This window comes from Bubalus kerabau, chromosome X, assembly GCF_029407905.1.
Source record: "Bubalus kerabau isolate K-KA32 ecotype Philippines breed swamp buffalo chromosome X, PCC_UOA_SB_1v2, whole genome shotgun sequence".
NCBI lineage: Eukaryota > Metazoa > Chordata > Mammalia > Artiodactyla > Bovidae > Bubalus > Bubalus kerabau.
Genome location: NC_073647.1, coordinates 58,216,780 through 58,238,243, shown reverse-complemented (window position 1 = coordinate 58,238,243; position 21,464 = coordinate 58,216,780). Strand labels below are relative to the sequence as shown.

The 21,464-nt window shown below is 38.9% G+C and overlaps 1 protein-coding gene across 14 annotated transcripts in view; it reads left to right on the top strand.

Moving 5' to 3' along the window:
• The first annotated feature begins 5,512 nt into the window (after positions 1-5,512).
• Positions 5,513-21,464, top strand: part of LOC129639432 (late histone H2B.L4-like) — a 94,512-nt gene continuing 78,560 nt past the window's right edge. For 3 of the 14 annotated variants that reach the window (XR_008708401.1, XR_008708404.1, XR_008708407.1), the window contains exon 1: positions 5,694-5,832. The gene's annotated coding sequence lies outside the window, so the exon portion shown is untranslated. Of the gene's footprint in view, positions 5,833-5,895; positions 5,943-7,008; positions 7,085-21,464 lie in introns of those variants that run through there. The other 11 variants (XR_008708402.1, XR_008708403.1, XR_008708409.1 and 8 more) reach the window with 8 other exon arrangements.

Sequence of the window (21,464 nt, the reverse complement as noted above, 5' to 3'; positions counted from 1 at the left end):
ACAGCCAAGAGGAATAAGTTAGTGTAGGGAAGAGAATGAATATATAAGAAATGTTCAAGTGAAATGGAATTCGACAAGTACTGATATTCCTGAAGAGAGTGAGGTTGAATGAGAAGAGCTTCTTTCTGACATTGAAATGGGTAAGTGCAATTGAATGAGTGACATTAGGAGAAGAGGGAAAGCTGACTTGTATTTAATAAAAGAGAAAAAAGCAAGACATCTGCTGAGAGGATGTAGATGTGGGGTTTAAAGCTGTACAATGCACTGGCTTGTTGTTTCAAATTTCCCTTTGCTTTTTAGAGGCTCACACATTATTTCTACTCAAACATATTCACTTTTTCACTTTCTACAACACAATCAGATATTGTCTTATGCCTGTTTTTGTAAGAGAGAGAAAAATGGAAGTTCCTTTTTAAAAGATGATATTTATCACTTGGTAGATTATATTATATATCATATATATATAATATATAATGTATGTGAATTATGAACAGTACATTCACAATATGTGAACCATGAACTTCCAGATGATCAAAAATTTCAACAACTTCATGTTGAATTTCCAGATGTTCAACAACATTAAGTGAACTGTGAACTTCCAGATGTTCAAGTTGATTTTAGAAAAGATAGAACAACCAGAGATCAAATTGCCAACATCCATTGGATCATTGAAAAAGCAAGAGAGTTCCAGAAAAATATCTACTTCTGTTTATTGGCTATGCCAAAGCCTTTGACTGTGTGGATCACAACAGACGGTGGGAAATTCTTCAGGAGACAGGAATACCAGACCACCTTAGCTGCCTCCTGAGAAATCGGTATGCGAGTCAAGAAGCAACCATTAGAACTGAACATGGAACAACAAACTGGTTCCAAATTGGGAAATGAGTATGTCAAGGTTATATATTATTACCCTGATTATTTAACTTATATGCAGAGTACATCATGAGAAATGCCAGGCTGGAGGAAGCACAAGCTGGAATCAAGATTGTGGGCAGAAATAGCAATAACCTCAGATACACAGATGACACCACTCTTATGGCAGAAGGCAAAGAAGAATGAAAGAGTCTCTTGATGAAAGTGAAAGAGGAGAGTGAAAAAGTAGACTTAAAACTCAACATGCAGAAAATTAAGATCATGTCATCTGGTCCCATCACTTCATGGTAAATAGATGGGGAAACAATGGAAGCAGTGAGAGACTTTATCTTTTGGGGCTCCAAAAATCACTGTAGATGGTGACTGCAGCCATGAAATTAAAAGACACTTACTCCTTGGAAGAAAAGCTATAACCAACTTAGACAGCATATTAAAAAAACAGAGACATTACTTTGCCGACAGAGGTCTGTCTAGTCAAAGCTATGCTTTTTCCACTAGTCATGTATGGCTGTGAGAGATGGAGCATAAAGAAAACTGAGCACTGAAGAATTAATGGTTTTGAACTATGGTGTTGGGGAAGACTCTTGAGAGTCTCTCGGACAGCAAGGAGGTCCAACCAGTCAATCCTAAAGGAAATCAGTCCTGAATATTCATTGGAAGGACTAATACTGAAGCTGAAACTCCAATACTTTGGCCACCTGATGCAAAGAACTGACTCATTGGAAAAGGCCCTGATGCTGGGAAAGAGTGAAGGCAGTAGGAGAAGGGGACAACAGAGAATGAGATGGTTGGATGGCATCACCGACTCAATGGACATGAGTTTGAGTAAGCTCTGGGAGTTGGTAATGGACAGAGAAGCCTGGCATGCTGCAGTCCGTAGGGTTGCAAAGAGTCAGACACAACTGAGCAACTGAACTGATGTGTGTGTGTGTGTGTGTGTGTGTGTGTGTAAAAAATTAAGATCATGGCATCTGGTCCCATATATATATAATAAATTGCTCAGGATGCATCTCAAAAGCAATTTTAGGAGGTTTTTGTGTCTCTCCTACTGGGTCATTGATAAATATATTAAAAAATGGGTTAAAGATTTACTGAGCATGGCCCAACCCATCAGAACAAGACCCAGTTTCCCCCTCAGTCAGTCTCTCCCATCAGGAAGTTTCCATAAGCCTCTTATCCTTCCCCATCAGAGGGCACACAGACTAAAATCACAGAATCACTGAAACTACAATCACAGAAAACTAACCAATCTGGTCACATGTACCTTTGAGTTAGCCTTGTCTAACTCAAAGAAACTATGAACCATGCCATGTAGGGCCACCCAAGATGGACAGTTCATGGTGAAGAGTTTGGACAAATGTGGTCCGCTGGAGAAGGGAATGGCAAACCACTTCAGTATTCTTGCCTTGAAAACCTCATGAACAGTATGAAAAGGCAAAAAGATAGGACACTGAAAGATGAACTCTCCAGGTTGGTATGTGTCCAATATGCTACTGGAGATCAATGGAGAAATAACTCCAGAAAGATTGAAGAGAAAGAGCCAAAGCAAAAACAACACCCAGTTATGGATGTGACTGGTGATGGAAGTAAAGTCCAATGCTGTAAAGAGCAATATCACATAGGAACCTGGAATGTTAGGTCCATGAATCAAGGAAAATTGAAAGTGGTCAAACAGGAGATGGCAAGAGTGAACGTCAACATTTTAGGAATCAGCAAACCAAAATGGACTGGAATGGGTGAATTTAACTCAGATGACCATTATATCTACTACTGTGGAAAAGAATCCCTTAGAAGAAATGGAGTAGCCATCATAGTAAATAGAAGAGTCCAAAATGCAGTACTTGGATGCAATCTCATAAATGACAGAATGATCTCTGTTTCCAAGGCAAACCATTCAGTATCACGGTAATCCAAGTCTATGCCCCGACCAGTAATGCTGAAGAAGCTGAAGTTTAATGGTTCTATGAAAACCTACAAGACCTTCTAGAACTAAAAACCAAAAAATATGTCCTTTTTAGTATAGGGAACTGGAATGCAAAAGTAGGAAGTCAAGAGATACCTGGAGTAACAGGCAAATTTGTCCTTGGAGTACAGAATGAAACAGGGCAAAGGTTAACAGAGTTTTGCCAAGAGAACACACTGTTCATAGCAAATGACTTGACCATTCTAGTATGACCTAAATCAAATCCATTATGATTATACAGTGGAAGTGACAATAGATTCAAGGAATTAAATCTGATAGACAGAGTGCCTGAAGGACTACAGACAGGTTTGTGACATTGTACAGGAGGCAGGGATCAAGACCATCCCCAAGAAAAAGAAATGCAAAAGGCAAAATGGTTGTCTGAGGAGGCCTTACAAATAGCTGAGAAAAGAAGAGAAGCAAAAGGCAAAGGAGAAAAAGAAAGATATACCCATTTGAATGCAGAGCTCCGCAGAATAGCAAGGAGAGATAAGAAAGCCTTCCTCAGTGATCAATGCAAAGAAATAGAGGAACACGATAGAATGGGAAAGACTAGAGATGTCTTCAAGAAAATTAGAGATTCCAAGGGAACATTCCATGCAAATATGGGCACAATAAAGGACAGAAATTGTATGGACCTAACAAAAGCAGAAGATATTAAGGCAAGGTGGCAAGAATACACAGAAGAAGTATAGAAAAAAGATCTTCATGACTCAGATATCCATGATGGTGTGATCACTCACCTAGAGCCAGACATCCTGGAATGTGAAGTCAAGAGGGCCTCAGGAAGCATCACTCTGAACAAAGCTAGTGGAGGTGATGGAATTGCAGTTGAGCTATTTCAAATTCTAAAAGATGATGCTGTGAAAGTACTACACTCAATATGCCAGCAAATTTGGAAAACTCAGCAGTGGCCAGAGGACTGGGAAAGGTCAGTTTTCATTCCAATCCCAAAGACAGGCAATGCCAAAGAACGTTCAAACTACCACACAATTGCACTCATCTCACATGCTAGCAAAGTAATGCTCAAGATTCTCCAAGCCAGGATTTAGCAGTACATGAGCAGTGAACATTGGAGAAGGAAATGGCAACCCACTCCACTGTTCTTGCCTGGAGAATCCCAGGGATGGGGGAGCCTGGTGGGCTGCCGTCTATGGGGTCACACAGAGTCGGACACGACTGAAGTGACTTAGCAGCAGCAGCAGCAGCAGCAGAGCAGTGAACTTCCAGATGTTCAAGCTGGATTTAGCAAAGGCAGAGGAACCAGAGATCAAATTGCAAACATCCGCTGGATCATCAAAAAAAGCAAGAGAGTTCCAGAACATCTACTTCTGCTTTATTGACTATGCCAAATCCTTTGTGTGGATCACAGCAGACTGTGGAAAATTCTTCAGGTGATGGGAATACCAGACCAGCTGACCTGCGTTCTGAGAAATCTGTATGAAGGTCAAGAAGCAACTATTAGAACTGGACATGGAAGACAGATTGGTCCTAAATCGGGAAAGGAGTATGTCAAGGCTGTTTATTTTCACCCTGCTTATTTAATTTATATGCAGAGTACATCATGTGAAATGCCAGGCTAGACATGCTAAGTTGCTTTCGTTGTGTCTGACTCTGTGCAACCCTATAGACTGTAGCCCGCCAGCCTCCTGTGTCCATGGGATTCTCCAGGCAAGAATACTGCAGTGAGTTGCCATGCCCTCCTCCAGGGGATCTTCCCAACCCAAGGATTGAACCCCCATCTCTTATGTCTCCTGTATTGACAGGCGGGTTCTTTACCACTAGTGTGACCTGGGAAGCCCCCTACAGTAGGGCAGTCACACTGAAATAATCCCACTGAATACAGTTGCTGCTCTACCACCTTGGTAGTGAAGGCTGGTATTTAAAAAATAAATCAAAATAATTTTTTAAAAAAGATTTAATAGCACTTAGCACTTCCTGTTAACAGCAATCCAAGGACTAGCTCTATTTGTGGTTTTAAATAAACTAAGAGTGGCAGGAGCAGATGACGGGGAGAAATGGTGAGTCAGTCCTTAGATTTGAAAATGTTTTTTGGTCTGAAAATACCATCATCATCAAGAACAGCAAACATCTGTTGAGCACTTAGTACTTGAGAGCATTTCTAAGGTCAGAGGAATGATTTTTAAATGTCACTCCTTAGTGTTGGGAGATTTATCAAAACAAAAAGAACATATCAGCTGGAAATTACTTGAACAGCTTTTTAAAAGACAAACGGGTTATTTAAATCATCCTCCTCGTGTGTCTTCTAAGTTCTAAGAAGTCAAGAAAATATTGTTAATGTGGAATATGTATTTTATTTTTCATGCCTTTGACTTAGGATCATGATAGCTGCATTTTTTTACGTGATAATACATGCTTAATTCATTTTATAATAGTTTTTAGAAACATACAGTACAGCAAATTATAAGGATCACATGTATTTTTTTCAATTTCAAAATTTGTCTCTTGAATCCATACCTTAAAGTTACTTACCAGCCAGAGTGTCTTTTTTTTTTTTTTAGATTCATTGAAATGTTGTTTCTTTTTAAATTTTTTAAATTGAAGTATAGTTGATTTACAATGTTGCATTGGTTTCTGCTGTACAGAAAAGTGATTCAGTTATACATATATATACACACACATTCTTTTTATAGCTTTTCCATTATAGGGTGAGCATCTTGATTGAAATCAGCTGAAAAAGGATGCCCTCTCCTCCCCCACAGGGAGAGAACATCAAGTCCTAGAGAAGTACCAACTTGTTAAAATCTCAGGTACTTAGAGTCTCGCTCTGGAAACCTGTTGCAGAGAGAATCTCAGGGAGAGAGGTTTGAGGCAGGAAAGAAAGAAAAAAAAAAAAAAAAGGCTAGAAGGGAGGTTATGTTCTAAAGAAATGGCTTTTTAAAAGGAAGGGCACTTCAGGATGTTCCAAGAAGAGGCTATTCTGAAACTCTGAAGAAGCTGCTGGCCCTTCTTAATTTCAACAGAGTGGTGCAAAAGTAAGTACTAATATTAAACTGAAGTCGTAAGAGAACCTTGAGTAGCTTAGAAGTATCATCCATGAGCATGCTCTGTATGGTGAAGTGGCCCCAAGGATATATGTTACAAGGTAACGTGAAAATAGAGTATCTGACTTGTATTTCAGTTTTGCTTCTTTTCTCAGCTCTGTATTTTACTGTTGTTTTATTTATTTACTTGGGGCTCATAAAGTGAATGAGAGAGAACTGGCATAACCAAGCCACCAAAAGTTTCAGCAAAAAGAAATATTAGATAGGAGTAGGAATTGGTACAACCTTTTTTTAAAGGGAATTCACATTGAATTTCAAGGCACTTACAAATATTTGTAGCCTTTGACTCAATAATTCCACTTTAAGAAATCTTAAGGAAATAATCAAATGTGCATAAGAAAAACATCATAATAAAAATCACCTGTAATTCCACAACCCAGAGACAGTCACTCTAATTACACTCTTATTGGTGTTATTTTCTTTCAAACTGTGTTGTTAGGCTTTTCTTTGAGGCTACCATAACAAATCATCAAAAACATAGAGACTTGAAATAATGCAGACTTATTATTTTACAATTTTGTAGGTCACAAATCAGATACAGGTCTTAGTGGGCTAAAAATCAAGGTGCCTTCAGGGCGGCATTCCTTTCTGGAGGCTCTAGGGGAAAATTCATTTTCTTTCTTTTTTTTTAATTTAAATTTATTTATTTTAATTGGAAGCTAGTTACTTTACAATATTGTATAGGTTTTGCCATACATCAACATGAATCCGCTACGGATGTACACGTGTTCCCCATCCTGAACCCCCCTCCCACCTCCCTCCCCGTACCATCCCTCTAGGTCATCCCAGTGCACCAGCCCCAAGCATCCTGTATCCTGCATCAAACCTGGACTGGCAATTCGTTTCTTATATGATATTTTCTGGAGGTCACCCACATTCCTTGGCTAAAGTTCTCCTTCCTCCAAAGCCAGCAATGTTATTTCTCTGTGCCTTCCATAGATATAGCTCCCTCTGACCACAGCAGGGAAGGATTCTTTGCTTTGAAAGACCCATGTTATTAGATTGAGCTCATTCAAATAATCCAGGATAATCTCCCCATTTTAAGGCCCTTAAACATAATCACATGTGCAAAGTTCTTTTTACCAAGTAAGGGAACATACTCACAGGTTTTGAAAATCAGGGTATGCAAAGGCATCTTTAGGGGCTTCTGTGGTGACTCAGACAGTAAAGAATCACCTGCAAGGTAGGAGACCTGGGTTTGATCCCTGGGTGGGGAAGATACCCTGGAGAAGGGAATGGCAACCCACCCCAATATTCTTACCTGGAGAATCCCTTGGACAGCAACATGAATTTTGTGACTAACACTTCTAGGAGAGAGAGAGAGATAGGCATCTTTGGTTGGGGAGGCAGGCATTATTCTGTCTACTACACAAATGTTTTCATGTATATTCAAAAATATATATTTTCTAAAAGTAGAAACATAAATAATTTTATATCATGCTCTCTTTCTATTTGCTTCCCTGGTGGCTCAGATGTTAAAGTGTCTGCCTGCAATGCAGGAGACCTCGGTTCGATCCCTGGGTTAGGAAGCTTCCCCTGGAGAAGGAAATGGCAAACCACTCCAGAATTCTTGCCTGGAGAATCCCATGGATTCTTTTCTATTACACATATTCCTCTTTCTATTTACACATGCATAATACCAACATCCCAGAAGCCATTTCAGAACACATCATCCCATTTCAGAACACTTTCTAGTCACTACCACCAAAGTAACCACTATCTTAATTTATAACAGCATAGATTAGTTTTAACTGTTTTTGTAGTTACATATAATGTATGCATTTGTATGTGGTTTCTTTCTTTCATGTAACATTATATTTATAAGATTCATCTGTATCATCATATAGTTAGTTGTAGGTTGTTATGTCTCTTTATAATATTCAGTTGTGTAAGCATACTACAATTCATTTATCCATTCTACATTGAGTATTTAGGAAATTTCTATTTGGGGTCTGGTGAGCATATGAACAGGTTTCCCAGGTAACTCAGTGGTAAAGAATCTGTCAATGCAAGAGACACAGGTTCAATCCCTAGGTTGGGAAGATTCCCCTGGAATAGAAAATGGCAAGACACTTCAGTATTCTTGCCTGGGAAATCTCATGGACAGAGGAGCCCGGCAGGCTACAGTTTATGGGGCAGCAAAAAGTTGACACAACAGAGTATGCATGAGCACGTGAGCACAGTGTTTTGCTTATTAATCTAAGAGAGGAATTGCTGTATCATAGAGCACACATAATTTTAGCATAAGTAGATACTACCAAACCATTTTCTGACATGATTATACCCATTTCACTCCCATTAGCAATGAGTGACTGGAGAAGGAAATGGCAACCCACTCCAGTACTCTTGCCTGGCAAATCCCATGGATGGAGGAGCCTGGGAGGCTGCAGTCCATGTGGCCGCTAGGAGTCGGACACGACTGAGCGACTTCACTTTCACTTTTCACTTTCATGCATTGGAGAAGGAAATGGCAACCCACTCCAGTGTTCTTGCCTGGAGAACCCCGGGGACAGGGGAGCCTGGTGGGCTGCTGTCTCTGGGGTCGCACAGAGTTGGACACGACTGAAGCGACTTAGCAGCAGCAGCAATGAGTGACAGTTTCACTTGCTCTATAGTTTGTCAACAGTTTTTTTTTTTTTTAATTTGAAGATACTTTATTACACTCAGAGTTTTCCCATTACTTTTAATTGTAAACTCTTACTAGTCAAAAAGAAAATAAATAATAAAAATCTATATCTTCAGGAAACTTTTAACAACATAGTTTTCCTTTATATGCTTGTCAAATTTAAATTATTGCAAGTTAGATACATTCAGTCATTACATGATACCAGGAAGATCAGCCTTAAAGATATCAATAATGTCTATACTGGTAAGTAAAATAATGGTAACAAATGGTATTTCAATTTTACCTTAAAAAAAATAAGAAAGCAAACAGAGTCCAGTTTGTTAATGATGGGAATACAGATTTATCTTCTTAATCTTGGATATTAAATATTTGGACTTAAGAAAATAAATATTCCTGTTCTCTCAAATAGTGGCTGACATTATCTTGGGAGCAGACTGCCTAAAGACAGTCTCTCCTCCCTCAAGAGGGATCCAGGGGTACACCAAGTATAGGATCAAGAGCCCTTTGCAACATTTATCACCAAGCCTATGGAGCTACTAGCCTTGCCTTACTAAATTAAAGAGAACTGAATCTCTTTCTAAGAAGTATCAAGGTGGCATGTGGATGTCACTAGCAAGGCCATGTATGTGTACTACTGATGTAAGATTTTTCAAATTGCTGAATTTCCCCTTTTCATTATTTTAAAAAATATTGTTCCGCTCTACTGTAAAAAGGGAGAGAGATTGGACAATTTTTATAATACTTCCATCACCACCCCCACTCACAGTTTTCTTCTAAACTTTGGTTTTTCATTTTATTTGATCTGTTCTTCATGTAATTGGAAAGTTTTGATCTCCTAGATCAGTTCTCCCTACCTTATTACATTGTTTTTCATTCTGGAATAATTTTTTAAAGGCCTTTAGGATCTGACTGTGACCACTAAACAGTATCAAGCTCTCCAGTATTATTTCCATATCCCTTACTGTACTCAAAAGGCAGTTACTCAACCCTCACAAAATATATAATTTACCTCTGATATAGAATATAAATAAAATGGATGTAGTGTAACCACAATAAAGTAACTAAATGGACTGAGCTTCGGTGTTTATAAGAACAAAGTTCTACATGTCATAAGTCTGCTATATCTTCCTATCCCTCATTGTGTGCCTATTTGGTGGAAGAACTCTTTCTATATAGATGCCCTGAACTTAGCGTGTATTGCCTCCAGAAACAAGGTCCACAGACTTTGCCTCTGCCTACTTCTCCAGCTGTATTTTGTTTTACTTCAGTCTTGTTATACTGAATTGCTTCTACCCTGTCAAATACTCTATCAGTCAGAATACTTGTGATTTTAGACAGAAAACACCTACTCAAACTAGCTCAAGTAATGAGAATATGAACTAAAACTAGAGGTCCAAAGAATGGAAGGCTCTAGATATGATAAGAATCAATTGTCACTCAATTACTACTATGAAATGTTTCAATTTATTTCAGTTTTGTGTTAAGCTCTCCACAGTTTGGCATGTTAAGGCTAGTGTAGCAAGGGAAATAAGGGTTATAAGTTGTTGCTTTTTTTTTTTTAATCACATCCAGCAAGAAAGAGAAAGGAAAATCTCTCCTTGAAGCATGGACTACATCTTTCCCTTTAAATTGTATTGGGCTGAACAAATAATAGTCACCAAGGAAATGCCACACACTAGTTTAAACTAATCAAAATTCTCCTGATTATCCAGAGATCGATTTGGATATCTGAACAAAATTTAAATCATATTCATGGTAAGAAAAGATATTGAGGCTGTGAATCGCATCTACCATGGATGCTGCTCTTTCTGAAATCCCAATCTTTGCACACAGTTTCCTCTGCCTGTGATACTTTTTGCCTCCCTCTTTTCCTAGCTTGACTTCTCTGGTGGCTCAGATGGTAAAGAACCTTCCTGCAATGCAGGAGACCCGGGTTCAATCCCTTGGATCAGGAAGATCCCCTGGAGGAGGGCCTGGCTATCCACTTCAGTGTTCTTGCCTGGTAAACTCCATGGAAGGAGGAGCCTGGCGGGTTACATGAGGTTGCAAAGAGTCAGACACAACTGAGCAACTAACACTTTCTTTTATTTAGCTTACTTTTACCGTACTTATCTTTTAGCTCTCATTTTTTTTCCCTTGATTTTTATTAAGGTATAATTGAGATATAGCACTCTATAAGTTTAGAGTATATAGCATCATAATTTGACTTATATATATTGTGAAATGATTACTACAATGTTCAGGTAATATTCATCATCTCATATAGATATAGAATTTTTTAATAAGAGGTTTTTATTTATTTATTTTTGGCAATACTGGGTCTTCGTTGCATGTGTAGGCTTTTCTCTAGTTGTGGCAAGCAGGGACTACTCTCTAGTTGCCATGCGTGAGCTTCTCGTTGTGGTGGCTTCTCTTATTGGGGACCGTGGGCTCCAGGGCACACAGGCTGCAGTAGTTTGGGCACATGGACTCAGTAGCTGTGGCTCCTGGGCTCTGGAGCACAGTCTCAATAGTTGTGGTACATGGGCTTATTCGTTGCTCTGTAGCATGTGTGATCTTCCTGGATCAGGGATGGAACCCATGTCTCCTGCATTGGCAGATGGATTCTTTACCATCTGAGCCACTGGGGAAGCCCTCATATAGATACAAAATTTAAAAAAAAAAAAAAAGGAATTTTTCTTTTTGTGATGAGAACTCTTAGGATATACTATCTAAAATTTTTCATATACCCTGTAGCAGTGTTAACTGGAGAAGCAAATGGCAACCCACTCCAGTATTCTTGCCTGGAGAATCCTGTGGACAGAGGAGCCTGGTGGGCTGCTGTCTGTGGTGTCGCACAGAGTCAGACATGACTGAAGCAACTTAGCAGCAGCAGCAGCAGTGTTAACTACAGTCATTAGGTTGTACATTACATTGCCAGAATGTATTTATCTTATAACTGGAAGTCTGTACCTTTTCACTGCCTTCATCCAATTCCCCTACCCTTTCACCATCCATATTTCTGATAACCTACAAATCTAGTCTCTTTTTCTATGAGTTTGTTTTTTCCTTCTTCCTCTCTTTTTTTAAGAATTTTTTTTTATATTTCTCGTACAGTATTTTTCACTTAGCATAACGCCCTCAAGTTCCATCCATGCTGTCACAAATGACAGGATTTCTTCATTTTTAAGAGTTGAACAATGTTTCCATTGAATATACATACTACAACTTCTTTATCCATTCATCCATTGAGGAACACTTAAGTTGTTTCCATGTGTTAGATATTTTAAATAATTCTGTTACCGTGATGGTGCAGATAACTTTCCACACAGCGCTTTTGTTTCCTTCAGACATATTCCCAGAAATGGAATTGCTGAATCATATGATAGTTCTATTTTTAATTTTTTGAGGAAACTCCATAGGAGCTGAACCAATTTACAATCCCACCAACAGTGCCCAAATGTTCCTTTTACTCCATATCTTTGCCAACACTTGTTATTTCTTGTCTTTTTGATAATAGCCATTCTGACAGATGGCTTCCCTGATAGCTCAGTTGGTAAAGAATCCATGTGAAATGCAGGAGACTCTGGTTCAATTCCTGAGTTTGATCCCCTGGAGAAGGGATAGGCTACCCACTCCAATATTCTTGGGCTTCCCTTGTGGCTCAGCTGGTAAACAATCTGCCTGCAATGTGAGAGACCTGGATTCGATCCCTGGGTCGGGAAGATCCCGTGGAGAAGGGAAAGGCTACCCACTCCAATATTCTGGCCTAGAGAACTCCATCAACTGTATAGTCCATGGGGTCACAAAGAGTCGGATGCAACTAAGCAACTTTCACTTTCACTTTCATTCTGACAGATGTGAGGTGATATTTCATTGAGGTTTTGATTTGCATTTCTCTAATAATTAGGGATATTTATCCTCTTTTCTTTTTTTTTTAATTTTATTTTATTTTTTTTTTTTTTTTTTTTTAGTTTTTTTTTTTTTTTTTAATTTTATTTTATTTTTAAACTTTACATAACTGTATTAGATTTGCCAAATATCAAAATGAATCCGCCACAGGTATACATGTGTTCCCCATCCTGAACCCTCCTCCCTCCTCCCTCCCCATTCCATCCCTCTGGGTCGTCCCAGTGCACCAGCCCCAAGCATCCAGTATCGTGCATCGAACCTGGACTGGCAACTCATTTCATACATGATGTTACACATGTTTCAATGCCATTCTCCCAAATCTTCCCACCCTCTCCCTCTCCCACAGAGTCCATAAGACTGTTCTATACATCAGTGTCTCTTTTGCTGTCTCGTACACAGGGTTATTGTTAAACTTTACATAATTGTATTAGTTTTGCCAAAAATCAAAATGAATCCACCACAGGTATACATGTGTTCCCCATCCTGAACCCTCCTCCCTCCTCCCTCCCCATACCATCCCTCTGGGTCGTCCCAGTGTTGTAAGTGGTGTAGGGTAGGGGTTTCATTCTTCTACATGTGAGTGTACTACATGTGAAACTACTATTTATCACCAGTAGTAGTTATTACACTGCACAATGCTCCCTACAAATGAAAACATGGCAAAGGAAAGAAGTGAATTGTATCTCAACTGGGCAACTGTCTTCACTCTGTCTCTACTCCTGGGACTGGTGATATTTTTAAAGAAAACCTAAATCTGATCATGCTATTATCTTGCTCAAAATCCTTTTATGACATCTTATTGCTCTAAAATTATTTATGTGGTTCAAAATGTTCAGCACACAACTATTCATGACATCACCTCTACCTACCTCTTAAGCCGAATTTTATGTAAGTCAGGCTATTTCTCAAGTTATTTTTTGTGAATATACATTTTTCTGAAAACTCATCTATTCTGTCTAAAATTCTAATTTCCCCTCTGCAGCTGCTTCCATCTTGGTACCTTTACATTTGTTGTTCCCTTTCCTTGGAATATTCTTCACCTCTACTCTTCTCAGCTCCCCACTTCCCTCTATGCTGAGTCAACTTCAATCCATCTATTAGATATTAGTGTAATTTCTCAGGGAGATCTGACTTGATCTCTCACTGTCATTTCAATATTATTCATCTATACTTTCATAGCACCCAGTACTTTATCACTTATTATATGATTATTATACTGAAATAAATTAATTACTTAATATGTCTTTCCCCAGTAGGTAGAAAAAAGACTCCCTGAGGGCATGGACTTTGCTTATAGTATTCAACATTGTACTTATAATGCTTTCAACAATGTCTGGCATATGGTGGGAAGAATTATTGAATTAATCTTTTGGCTTTATACCTTTTGCAAATGAGTCAGGAACCAAGGCAGAGCTAGGGCTCCTTATGCAGTATATAGTTGGCATTATGCTAGCTTTACTACCTTTCATGAATCAACTTTGTAGACTGGAATCACAATTCACATTTGGTTATAAAGCATATTTGAGTTTATAAAAAAGCATCATCTTTCTGAGTAATTGGACGTTGAGTTTTCTGATATTGACAGGCTCTGACTTTTTCTTTTTTTGACAGGCCATTTGTAAGAAATAAGAGCACAGAGTTTCCTTGTTAGTCTGGGGCAGTTCAAGCATGCTTAAGTCCCTGAGCTTTTTATGAATATGGCTATGACTACAGATCATGGATATAGTCTACCGTAATAGTCCTTATATGTGCTTTTAACAGCAAATACACCATTCTAGTTGCACTTATTTGAGTTTATTACTATTTCACTTACATTTTTTTCTATAAGAGAATACATAAAATTATAAGAAGTAGAAAATGTTCTGAATTTTTCCCTCATTAAAACAATGAATTAATGAAAACATTCAATCATGCTTGATTGCCCAGTTAGACTGTGTTATTTTTATTCCATACTCAAAAGCTTTTATTGAGCCGCCTAGCACTTAATCCTCTTTAGGTGAAAGCAGTATAAGATATGGTCTTTGTCTTCAACAAGTTCACCACCTAGAAAAAGTAATCAGGAGCAACTTTCCAAGTAAATACCTTTATACCATACATCCTCATAAGACTATTAGCCATCAATATAGATTGATAAATCTGCTTTTGTATTGTAGTCCAGTAATGTGATTAATGGATACATGTGTATAATTTTAAAATGTTAAGTTTGTTTAAGGACAACAGATATAGAAAACCATCTATTCAAAAGCAAGAGAATTCCAGAAAAATATCTACTTCTGTTTCACTGTCTATGCCAAAGCCTTTGACTTTGCTGTGTGGATCACAACAAACTGAAAAATTCTTAAAGAGATGGGAATACCAAACTACCTTACCTGCCTCCTGTGAAGCCTGTATGCAAGTCAAGATGCAACAGTTAGAACTGGACATGGAACAATGAACTAATTCCAAATTGGGAAAGGAGTATGTCAAGGCCGTATATTGTCACCCTGCTTATTTAACTTATATGCAGAGTGCATCATAAGAAATGCCAGGCTGAATGAAGCACAAGCTGGAATCAAGATTTCCAGGAAAAATATCAATAACCTCAGATATGCAGATGACACCACACTTATGGCAGAAAGTGAAGAAGAGCTGAAGAGTCTCTTGATGAAAGTAAAAGAGGGGAATGAAAAAGTTGGCTTAAAACTCAACATTCAGAAAACTAAGAACATGGCATCCAGTCCCATCACTGCATGGCAAATAGATGGGAAACAATGGAAACAGTGAGAGACTATTTTCTTGGGCTCGAAAATCACTACAGATGGTGACTGCAGCCATGAAATTAAAAGACACTTGCTCCTTGGAAGAAAAGGTATGAAAAACCTAGACAGCATATTCAAGAGCAGAGATATTACTTTACTGACAAAGGCCCATCTAGTCAAAGCTATGGTTTTTCCAGTAGTCACGTATGGCTGTGAGAGTTGGACCCTTAAGAAGTCTGAGCACCGAAGAATTGATGCTTTTGAACTATGATGTTGGAGAAGACTCGTGAGAGTCCTTGGACTTCAAGGAGATCAAGGTAGTCAGTCCTAAAGGAAATCAACCCTGAATATTCATTGGAAGGACTGTTCTGAAACTGAAGCTCCAATACTTTGGCCACCTGATGCAAAGAGCCAACTCAATGGAAAAGACCCTGATGCTGGGAAAGATTGAGGGCAGGAGGAGAAGGGGATGACAGAAGATGAATGGTTGGATGGCATCTCCGACTCAATGGACATGAATTTGAGCAAGCTCCACAAGATGGTGAAGGACAGGAAAGCCTAGAGTGCTGCAGTCCATGGGTTTGCAAACAGCTGGACATGACTGAGTGACTGAACAACAACAATAGCATAAAACAGAAGATAAAGCAGCAAGAACCTGCATGGATGCAAAGACTTCCCATTTATCTCAGTTTTGCATAGTGACTTCCAACTGTTGATGACAATATGGTATGAGGAATCTAACAAGTGTGAGCCACTCATCTTTGTTCTGTGTGTCTGTGAACTCCTGTCCCACCCACACCCTCTTCCCTTAATTGTTATAGAAACTATGGTCACTGGTCTGCATGCTCCCCAAGTGCAAGTAAAAGGGGCAAAAAAAGCCTGCTGTATTTCTATTGTTTAGAGGTAAGGGTGGAGAAGGCAATGGCAACCCACTCCAGTGTTCTTGCCTGGAGAATCCCAGGGATGGGGGAACCTGGTGGGCTGCCGTCTCTGGGGTCACACAGAGTGACACGACTGAAGTGTCACACAGACATGACTGAAGCGACTTGGCAGCAGCAGCAACAGAGGTAAGGGTAGTCAATTTCAAGTCAGTTTCCGCACATGTAGCAGCTCTCACAAGGCCTAAAGACAAGGTCTGCTGTATGTTGTTCAAGTCAGAGGATGGCTTTTTTTTTTCCTATAAAGGAACACATAGTAAATATTTTTAGCTTGTAGGCCATATATCAGTAAATGTGGTTGTGCTTAAATAAAACTTTATTTACAAAAGGAGGTGGTGGCTGGATTTGGTCCATTGGTCATATTTTAAGGACCCCATGACTCTAGTCCTGGAAGTGTCATTCAGTTGTAGCACACAGCCTGTGAGGCCATACTATCCTATCTATACTATCACTATGAAGGAAGTGAGTCCTTCACTATCCCAAGACATATTCTAGGAACAATAATTTCTGAAACTGTTGAGCTATCCTCACCTTCTTTGCAAAGCTGCATAAAATCTACATAGGCCCCCAATTCTATAATGTAGTTTGCATGGGTCAGGAAATTCAGTTTAAGATGAGAACTGAGTCAACTAATAATTGAAAAGAGTGTCAAGAATACTTAATGGAGGCATAAAATTGTCTCTTCAATAAGCAACTTTAAGAAAATTTAAGACTAAAACAAAGCTTTTTTGCTTATATGTAAATTACTTCATGGCAAATAGATGGGGAAACAGTGACAGACTTTATTTTGAGGGGCTCCAAAATCACTGCAGATGGTGACTGCAGCCATGAAATTAAAAGACACTTACTCCTTGGAAGAAAAGCTATGACCAACCTAGACAGCATATTAAAAAACATAGATAGACATTACCTTCCAACAAAGGTCCATCTAGTCAAGGCAATGGTTTTTCCAGTAGTCATGTATGGATGTGAGAGTTGGACAGAAAGCTGAGCACCAAAGAATTGATGCTTTTGAACTGTGGTGTTGGAGACGACCCTTGAGAGTTCCTTGGACAGCAACAAGGTCCACCCAGGCCATCCTAAAGGAGATCAGTCCTGAATATTTATTGGAAGGACTAATACTGAAGCTGAAACTCCAATACTTTGGTGACCTGATGCGAAGAACTGATTCATTGGAAAACAGCCTGATGCTGGGAAAGATTGAAGGTGGGAGGAGAAGGGGTAGACAGAGGATGAGATGCTTGGATGGCATCAGCAACTCAATGGACATGAGTTTGAGTAAACTTCGGGGGTTGGTGATGGACAGGGAAGCCTGGCATGGTGCAGTCCATGGGGTCACAAAGAGTCGGACATGACTAAGCGACTGAACTGAACTGAACTGATCTTAACTGGCAGACTCAACTGCATTTCGTCTTCATTCCAAAACTCAAGCTGACAAAAATTGTGATCTAGAGTGTTACCTATTGCTGGGACATTCACTTGGGTTTACTTACATCAGATAGAACACTACCTCCTAGAGCTTCCACCTAGAAGCTCTTCCACACATTACTCTCTTATCAAGGAGAAATGTAGTCCTATAACATGATTGAAAAGAGGAGAATGAAATTATTGTGATCAAAAGACAATCTACAGAATGAGAAAAAAAAAACTGCAAATTCTGTATCTGTTGAGTCTAGTATGCAGGATATATATATATATAAAACTCAACAATAAAAGAGACTACCCAGTTCAAAAATGGGCTAAGGACTTTAGTAGACATATTTACAAAGAAGATATACAAATAGCCAACAAAAATGTGAAAAGATACTCAATATCATTAGTCACTAGGGAATGCAAAACAAGCCACAATGAGTTACTATTTCACACCCACTAAGATAGCTAAAGGGCTTCCCTCATAGCTCAGCTGGTAAAGAATCTGCCTGCAATGCAGGAGACTTGGTTTAAGTCCCTGGGTCTGGAAGATCCCTTGGAGAAGGACATGGCAACCCACTCCATCATTCTTGCCTAGAGAATCCCATGGACAGAGGAGCTGGCAGGCTACAGTCAATGGGGTCGCAAGAGTTGGACACAACTTAGTGACTAAACCACCACCAAGATAGCTAAAAAAAATTATTGGAAAATAGTGTTGGTGGGAATTTGGAGAAATTGGAACCCTCATACACTCCAGGTAGGAACATAAAGTGACTTAACTACTGTTGTTCCTCAACAAGTTAAATATAGGATTACCACATCACCCAGAAATTTCACTCTTGGGTTTCATACTCCAAAGAATTTAAAACAGATATTCAAATACTATACACACAAATTCACAGCAGCACTGTTCACAATAGCCCAAATATCCATCAGATGATGGGTAAACAAGTTCTGGTAAATATATATAATGAAATATTATTTAGCCATAAAAAAGGAATAAAGTACTGATATGTGATGCAACATGGATGAACCTTGAAAACATGCTAAGTGAAATAAGCCAGACACAAAAGGTCACCTATTGTGTTATTCCATTTATATGTATTATTCCATTTTTATGAAATATCCAGAATAAATAAATTCATAAGGGATAGAAAGCAGATTGATTGTTGTCAGAAGCTTGGGGGATGAGAGTGGAGAATAATGACTTAATTGGTAAAAGGTTTCCTTTTGAGGTGATGAAAATGTTTTCAAACTAGATAGAGGTCATGGTTGCACAACACTGAAATGTACTAAATGCCACTGAATTATTCACTTTAAATGATTAATTTTGTGTTACATGAATTTCCCCTCAATAAAAAAAAAAGTACAAGAACTAATGACTACCACACCTCTTTCTAAAAATCTGTCGTGAGGAAGCTTGTAGGATATTTTGAAATATTTATTTAAGGTACAAAAATACATTTTAGAATATAATATGATTCTTTAGGAATTGCTTTCTTTTAACTATAATCTCCATCTTCCTTTGTAGTGCTATGACAATATCGGATATTTTCCTACATACTTACATATTTTAACTTTCTCTCCACAAAGGTCATAATCAGCAAGAAACTCTGACAAAGATCCACTCCCTGATGATCATTAGGTTTTCCCTTTTCCTTTTGTATAGAGATAAGGCATGGCTGCCATCTGAATATTTAAGAGCCAAAGTTAGCAGAGTATTTGTTATAATTGTTCAAGAGGAGCCAGCTTTTAGTAGGGGTCAAAATGATCAGAATCTTCAGATCTGGCTCAAAGTGCTTATTCTGTGTTTTTTAATGACATATTGGCCAGCCCTGAAAAGAATCCATCAAAGTGGCTAAGAAATAAAGAAGGTTAGGTATGCTTACTAAGGAAAGGAGAACAGGCACCATTACCATTTCAGGCTGCAGAGTTCATGCTATTCAGACCTTAATATGCTTGCTGATTAAGAGCATATTGATAAAAATCTGATCGCTCAAGGTCACTCAGGATTGTACTTTCTGCCCAGAGATGGTTTCATGGTGTGGTCAAGTGATGAAATTCAAATTTTTTTTATTTGCAAAATAAAATGAAAGATATTTAAATTGTTAGAGCAGGTCAAAATAATTTGTCTAATGGTTCCCCAAACAGTCACTGTCCTTTGTAATCTAAGTTGACACTGCTGACAATGGTGTTTTCTATGTCATACTTCTCTACCTCAGCAAGCAATACACAAAGAATCACTCCAGTGGTATGGCCAGTACACCCGCCCTTTCATCTCTGACTAGCCTCATGCAAAGAATTACGGATGTTCGAGAGCAACTGGGTCCAAGAAAGGTGTAGATAAAGCAATAGGTGGTAATTTCGCTTTGGCACAGAACACTAAAGGCACGAAGACATGGGAACAGGCTATGATATCAGAAAAGGGGAGGAAGTAAAAAGAGACAGAAAGGCTTGTCTGAAGAAATTTTTTGAAATTTTGAAAATTTTAAAATGAGGTTAAAATTTGTGTTTCCACTTCTTATTGGTTATATCACCTTTGTCACTTACTTTACCTTTTGGTGCCTCAGTTTCTTCATCTTTAAAATAGAGAAAATAGTACCTACCTCATTGGGTTGCCATGAGGAAGTAATGAAGTCAATTCACATGAAATGCTTACAACAATTATTCTCAATCTTTTGCGGGCATCACAATCACCTGGAGGGACTTGCTAAAACAGAGTGCTGGTTCCCATCCCCTGACTTTCAGATTCAGTGGCTCTGGGATGGGGCCAGAGACAGCACCCTTCTAAAAAGTTTCCAAATGATTCTGAATCCTCTGGTCTGGGGAACCACATTTTGCAAACCACTGTATTAGAATGATGCTTGACATGTGGTGTGTTAGGAATTACTGTTTTATAAAATCACAATTTTTTAAGCATTTACTGCTTGTCCAGTACTGTGGAGAGTATGTGTATTGCCTCACGTGGGCATTACAACAGCAATCTGAGAAGATGCTCTGACCAGCAAATGATTGAGAGGAAGAATGAACACCGAAAGTAGTTGGGGAAGTTGACCAAGACCTCATAGCTTATAAATGGAAGAGATGCAAATTAACTCAGACTGACTCTAGAGATTATGTAGCTGATGGCACCAGTCTGGTAGTGCCTTCCATCTCAGTAGCGCCTTGACCTTGCCCGGGTACTTTTGTGGTGGTCTGTTTGGTAGCACCAAGGAAACATTCTCCTTGCTAGGCTGTGCTAGACCTTTTGAAATGTCTGTTTATTCTTCTCTATCAACCCCCACCCTTTATCTTCTTCATCTGTTAATCCCAATCAAGGAGCATTTTCCAAGTCATCACAGTCTATATCTAGAATGCCCCCCAATACAAATGTATCCTATTTTCTATTTTTCATCAATACATAGCTCAGATGTCATCTTTAGAATCTGTTGCCTGATCATTTCTTTCCTTCTCTCTCCCCTCCCCATCCCTCTCTTTATCCTCCCCACCTTGCTCTTTTTTTCTCTCTCTCCATCCCTCTCTCTCAACCTAAGAGTTGATTGTAGTCTTTTCTGAGGATGTAGTATAGTGAATAAGAGTACAGGACTGGATTTGAATCCTAAGCCTACCTCTGCTCCTTACTAGCTGTCTGACCTTGAGCAAGTTACTTAACCTCTCTGGGCTTTAGTCTCCTCATCTCTAAACTGCTGATACTAATAGTGCTTACCTTTGGATTGTTGAGGACTGAATTAGCTTATTTGTGTAAAATACCTAATACAATTTACAGGATATATACTCTGATATGGGCTTCCCAGGTTGAGCAATGATAAAGAATCCACCTGCCAATGAAGGAGACTCGGGTTCCAACCCCGGCTCGGAAAGATCCCCTGGAGAAGGAAATTGCAACCCACTCCAGTATTCTTGCCTGAAGAATTCCATGGACAGAGGAGCCTGGTGGGCTACAGTCCATGGGGTCGCAAA